This window comes from Microtus ochrogaster, unplaced genomic scaffold (genome assembly GCF_000317375.1).
Source record: "Microtus ochrogaster isolate Prairie Vole_2 unplaced genomic scaffold, MicOch1.0 UNK4, whole genome shotgun sequence".
In the NCBI taxonomy this organism is placed as follows: domain Eukaryota; kingdom Metazoa; phylum Chordata; class Mammalia; order Rodentia; family Cricetidae; genus Microtus; species Microtus ochrogaster.
This window is the reverse complement of record NW_004949102.1, coordinates 1031839-1039033: the sequence shown is the minus strand read 5'-3', so window position 1 is coordinate 1039033 and position 7195 is coordinate 1031839.

Here is a 7195-nt window from a genome sequence, read left to right as displayed (position 1 = left end):
GGCCGCTTTTTTAAAGGGAGAGAGACCACGCCCCAATGGGCGGGTATCTCAGCGGCTATAGGCTGGAGGAGCGGAAGGACCTCCCGCAACAAACTTTTAAGAGCAAGACCTTTACATTACATTTTAAAACTATCTGCATAGGTACAATACCTTAAACAAGATTGGAAACATATAAACAGTATAACAAAAGTAACCTTAAATTTGTATCAATATGCAAAAATTCACATTGATGTAAAATATATGAGATTAACAGTTGCTTTTTAGTTTAAATTAGATTTAATAATCTACTCTTTTATCCTATCATCCCTATGCCCCTCCTTTTTCTTTTCACCAGCAAGAGATTTTTAAATTTAATCTTCCTTGCTTAGTTTCCTCCTTTACCAAAACCAGTAACAATTTGCAACCAATTCCCCCTAAATGATGACAAACATCCATAACACATCAAATGACCAAAAACCACTCATCCCACCTCTTGGGAATGTAGGTGTCATGGTCTTAAAGTTATTTCCTACTCTCTGGGGCAACAGCATCTTTAGGGAATCCTGAGAAAATTGAGATAATGGTCAAGTCCTGGGAAAACTAGCTGTTATTTAGTCTCAGTGTGTTGGGAAAGTGCAGGACTTGTCTAAAGTCCTGATTAGAGTAGTCTATGAGGCTGGACCATCCTAGCTAACTGCTTTGAAGTTGTTCTGATCAGTTTGTAGTCCAAAGCTGATCTTTGGGTGGTGTTTTTCAGCTTAGTGGCTTTGCCATAATCCAGGTGGAATTGTCATAAGGTGGTGGGGTGGGGGCTCCATCAAGTTCTTAGAGACCTTACAATTCACTGCCAGGAGTAGTCATGGATTACTGAAGAAAAGTAAAACATCTTAAGTGTTATATACAGCAGATCTTAGAGAGGTTAAAGGATCACAGTTTGTTAAGTACATTCTGGGTACACAAACTTAATTTCTAGTTACCAGGTTCAGCCTCAAGATTGAAGTCATATACAGGAAGCTAGATGAAGCTTATTTCTAGAATTAGTTAGTAATCTATATGACCACTAATATCATGACAGAAAGCATATCAACCCATCTAATCTTAAAAATTTCGAGATAATATTTATATCTTAAGAAAAGTTGTAAAGAGTCCAATAAAACCAGAAGATTATGAGATTAGTGACAATAGACTATTCTCTTAATTTTGTTTTTTTTTTTTTCTGTCCCATACCAGGTGGCTCTTCTGACATGAAATGTGGATTTTGGATTTTCCTTTTACAAGCATGCTTGGCTTTAGCAAAGGAGAGAACCATGCTCCAACTCCAAAGCCAGCTTAAATTTTTAATTTAATTGGGACTACAAAAACCACCATTTACCTTATATGTCTATAGAGAACAGAAGAAACCAACATTTGGGAAAATTTGGGAAATTTTATACTGTTGGAAATGTGTTATACTATTAGGCCAATTTATTTTTTTCTTGGGAAATTTTCTCTGGATGATTTGTCCTTTTTCTTTAGATGTTTCATTTGTTCAGTGGTATCTGGATTCCTTACTTGGATGCTTTTATTCTCCTGGAAGCACAAAAACACAACCCTGCCTCCATTTAACTTTCGGAGGGCTCCTTTTTTTTGACAGGTTATATCTGATCAAATAAAAGGCATTTATTAGTTTTATAAGTTAGTTTAGATTGAATGACCATGCTCTTTGATGAACTATCACTCTTTTTAATCAGTAGGTCAATTTTCCAAACAAGCTTTTTGAAGTGTTGCCCTGGAAAACTGCACCATGCCACAAAATTCCCCTTACAGATCTTAAGGTTTCTTGAATATGTCTGGGTCCTTGTTGGACTATGATGATCTAGTTTCATTTCCACAGATAAGATAAAATGCCTTGGCAAAAAAAAACCTTTTACCTTTAAATTCAAGGTTCTGGCCTACTATTATAAGGAAGTCAAGGCTGCGGTAACTTGAAGCAGCTTCTCATATCACAACTAGTCAAGATCAGAGAAGAATGAATGCATGCTTGCTGCATGCTCAGTTGATTCCTGCACTCATCTACATACAGTTCAGAACTCCTGACTAGAGAGCCCTCTGCTATGGGCTATGTAGTCCCAAATCAATGAGTTGAACTAGGAAAGCCCCCTTCACATACACGCCTACAGATCAAGATAATGTAGACAATCAGTGAGGCTCTCTTCGCCGGCAATTCTAGGGTGTGTCAAATTGACAATTAGAGTTAATCACACTGTTGTGATTTCTTCATTTGCTGTAGGTTTCAGTCATGACTGAATGAATGAGTGGCTTTATCTCTGAGAATTCAGAAATAAAGTGTGGTTTTTCAAGCAAGTTTCTGACCTTCTGGGAAGAGTCCTGCTTTGATGTCTCCCCTTCCCACAAGGGTTTGGTTTGGATGCATTTGTTCATCTGTAAGCAATCTGGAATGTTCAAGTATTTGCTGAGGTAGACTCAAAGATGTATAACCGGTAGATATTTCCTGAAAGATTTCAACGGTTCACAGTTCATAGCCTAATTAGGAGCAATGACACCTGCATGCATGAGCAAGTACAATGCCTTAGAAAAACTACTTTCCCATGAAACTCTGGGGCTGAGTTCACAGAGTGCTTTGGCACATGGACTTTGGGACAAGGAAATTCAGGGTTCAAATTTCAGGCAAGCCCATTACTAGTAATTTGAAAACAATCACTTATAAACTCAAAAATGATTTAGTTTTTCCATTCATAAAATGGATAAAAATAGTATGTATTTTAGTTATAAAATTAAAATTATTAAATACATAAAAAGCCATAGTAAGCATTAGGTACTCAATATGCTATACACACAATATAAATTTATGTTTAAAGCTTGTTTCTAATTTGATTCTGTGCAGGACTTTTGCAATGCTAAGATTTATAAGGCAACATACGTAGTGTTAAGGGCTTGGGATTCTTCTGGGGAAACTAATACCTTCACATCTCTTATCTGTCTAGATAACACATACAAGCGTCAAGTAAAAAACTACACAATCTGTTTGAGCACAGGGGCCCAGCTTTTCCTCACACAACTTTACTTCTGGACTCTTTCAATCCATTTCCCTACTTTAAAACAGTTCTTTGACCTAGGAAGTTTAGAAAATTAATTTTAGTAACTCCTAATGTTTAACAAGTGTGTCCAGAAAGTACATTTTCATCAAAAGAGATAATTAACTAGCTTTCATGTTCACATGACTGTCTTGTGACAAGTGGAATCCCTGAAAACAAATTAACAACCCCAACCCCCACAATAGCAAACTCATTTCCATTAGCAGGTCAAGCTATTATGTTCTTAGCTATATTTTCTTTTTCTGAGCAGTTTTTCTCTCAGAGTCATAACCTACCCTGTTAGGGCTACCAAAATGTCTTTCTATTTGTCTGTTTCTGCCTTTACTTGGGTATGCATTAGCATAATGTGTTTGTTAGAACCTGCTTCTAAGAGGAGTCTAGTCTTCCCAAGTGCCTAAGATCTAAAAAGACAGATTTGACCAGCTCAAAGGTTAAACATTATCTTGTGATGGGAGAATTTCATTGTGGGAGCCAGAAGGGTAAAAGACATCAGGAGAGCACAGCCTACAGAATCAACTATCTGGGCTCATAGTCTCACAGAGACAGGAGAGACAACCATGGAGCCTACCTGGGTCTGACCTAGGTCCTTTGCATATTTGTTACGACTGTGTAACTTGTTGTTCTTATGGGACTCCTAATAGTGGGAGTTGGGGGTGTCTTTGAGACTTCTGGCTGTTTGTACTGGGTTGCCTCACCTGGCCTTGATATGAGGGTTTGTGTTTAGTGGTATTGTAACTTGATATGCCATGTTCTGTTGATATCTCTTCTGAAGGGAAAGGAGGAGTGGATCTGGGGAAGAAGAGAGTTAAAGTGCAGATCTTGGAAGAGTGGAGGGAGGGAAAACTGTTGAGGATGTTAATGTATGAGAGAAGAATAAATAAAAAAATACAAATAAAAAAGAATTATAAAGTAAAAGATTGATAGTAGTAAACCACCTTTTAAAATACTTTGTTTAATGGGCTATGTTTTAGCAAAAATTTTTTCCTTCACATTAGTTCTTGGGATCAAATAAGATGGATATAAACGAATAAATATGCTTTGAGGGTGGGAAAGGGCAAGCTAGAGAACAGAACTCAGGAAGGTGGCTTAGTTCTCCATGGTTGTGGATGCTCATTTATGTAGCAGAGACAAGAGTCAAGAGACAGACTTAGAGTTCTGCGTATTAAATAATAGATGCAAAGTCACTATCACAGAGTAGGCCCCCACGAAACACTGCTCACTATTACTTTTCATTCTTGTATTATATTAAGACTTCAATTGATGAAGATATATATTTATGTATATATGTATATAAATATATGTATGTATGTATGCATGTATATGTATATATGTATATAAATCTGACCCCTAATTTGTTAGTTGGTGTTTTCTTCCTACCAATGATGGATTGTTAATTAGAAGTCACAAAATGACAAAGACAATCCTTCATTTAAAAATTGTGAAACTTTCAATTTTTAATCCAACATTCCTCAATTCATTTCAATCAAAATTTCTTTTTTTATGTTTTATTTTTTTATTCATTGTACATTCCAACCAGAGCTATCCTATCTACCATTCCTCCCATCCCCACACCCTGCTCTCGCCTCCCCAGCCCTCCCCCATTCATGCCTCCCAAAGGTAAAGCTTCCCATAGGGAGTCAACAAATGCCTGACACATTAAGTTGAGGCATGACAAAGCCCCGCCCCCCTGCTCAGCATCAAGGCTGAACAAGGTTTCTCACCATAGGGAATGGACTACAAAAAGCCAGCTCATATACCAGGGATAGATCCTGGTCCCTCTACCAGGGATCCCTCAAATAGACTCAACTGTCACCCACATGCTAGGACCTAGTTCGGTCCCATGCAGGCTCCACAGCTGTCTGCCTAGAGTTCCTGAGGTCCCATGAGCTTGGTTCAGATGTCTCTGTAAATGTTCTTTAAACCCCTTGCTCACACAATCCTGCCTCCTTTTCTTCAGCTGGATTCCCAGAGCTCTGTCTGGTGCTTGAATAGTAGAAAGTAGGTCATCCAGCCCTAGAGGAAACCTACTATGATTATCCTGTTAACTGGAGGTAATAGCAACCAACTGCTAGGGACTTTTCGATAAACCATAAGTTAGTGTACCTCTTAGCCCTCATCAGAGAAGCTCCCTTTTGCAGAAGATGGTGATTAGAACAGAGACCCACAACTGGCCAACGTGCAGAGAATAAGAGACTGCAAAGTATTCAACCCTAAATAGGACATCTTTTTCGCATCCCTCCTCCTAAGGCTCAGGGGTCATGATTACAGAAGAGGAGACAAAAAGATTATAAAACCCAGATGAGAAGGATAATCATAACAAAACAGTGTTTTATGAACTCCACAGAATTGTTGCACCTACAGTGGTTGTGATGGCATACACAAGACTTACACAGGCTCAAGAGACCAAATGCCTGCATGAAGAGGGGAGATGGGCATGAAGTTTCATTCCTAGCTGAGGAGAACTTTGTAATTGCTTCTCGGGGAGAGCTGGTAGCTTAACCAAGCTCCAGTGGATGGTCGTATACTCAAGAGTATATGGGCAGTGCAAATTGAATTCAATGGGTTAAAAAAATGAAGACACAAATTGGGGTGTATAGGGAAGTGGGGGTAGGTCTTGGAGGAGTTGGGGGAAAGGAGTAAAGATTATAAAAATACAATGTACGAAAGTCTCTAAGAGTTAATAAAAATACATTTTTTTTTTCAAAAAGAGAGAAAACTAAGTGTTTTATGAGAAAGTTATCGGTCATTTTCTTTTTTAAACGAATAATGCCATTTAACTTATGCTATATCAACACTCTGAAAACAGAGGACAAGCCTGTGAGTTTTGTCATCATCATCTACAGGGGCTTCCAAGGAGGCCGTATTAATTCCGGTGACAATGGGAAGATGACAAAGGGGGAAGATATGGGAGCACAAGAGTTGTCACATAGTCAACACTGTCAGAGCAGAACAGATGTTTTCAGAAAAGGAGCCATGGAAAGAGGACGGAGAGGAAAAATACAGAAAAGAAGGGTAAATTTACAGGGAGAAGGGGCAAGGCTGACTGTGATTTTCTTGGGTTTCTGTGAGCCCATTGCCAACAGTTGTCCCTGCAATGGTTTCATGCGGGTAGGAAGTTAAATATCATCTTGCCTGACTGCTGTGTAGCACTGCTCAGATTTCTTTGATGATTTATCCCTGCTTCGCTAACATAACTTGGCACGTGAGAAACTACTCTCGCGGCAGCCGTAAATTTTCTTAGAGCTTCGTTTCATTTTAGGGGGAAAATTAAGTGTCCATTCCAGCAGCAATAAGGAAGAATAAATCCCATTATAAGTACATATTTCTTGCTGTGAGCTTATAATACAGTTTTTATTTAGACTGTTTCTCCTTTTCTTGCAAGCTGATGCTGAATTGTAGTGGGATATGAAGAGTAGAGACATTCTACCGAAAGAAGGGCAAAAAGGATCACAGCGCACAGATAATTTACTCTCTTAAGTTAATCCATATTTGTGTGCCATGGCTAATGCTCATTGATGCTCAGTAAACAAGCAGACTGTGGCTGTATTGACAATTCTGTTTTCAGACTAATGCTTTATAAAGGTGCTTAGCTTTGTCCTTCGACTCTTGGAGGCCCAGGGCAAAGCTTTATTTCCAAACATCTACTTGCTACTTACTTCACGATTATCATTCTGGATATATTCAGAGCCAGCAGCAGTGACATTAAGTGACTGCTTTGAAGCGCATATAAACAATGTGGCCTTGTTTACGACTGATGCCATTGCTAAAACAATGATTTCTACTGCTGCTCACATCTCTCAGCTATGTCTGGTAAGTCAAAAGTATGACAATTTTGCTCTAATACCTGATGTGACGACTTTTCATACTTCATCTTCCTTCATTTATTCTTTATTTTTCTTTCACCATACTTTAGTGTGGATTCTGGAAGGTTACTGTCCCCTGTTCTTGTTGACAATGATACAGGGAATCACAAAGGTTAGTTTATGTATTAAAACATTCCTTAGCCCTTGCTCCGTTCATCCCTTTGTCAGCGGATCACTGGGCTACCGGGCGGCCCTGTTTAGTTGCTGAGGAATCCCATCTGGACGGGTGAGTGTGTGCTATCCCGGGGTAGAGTGTCC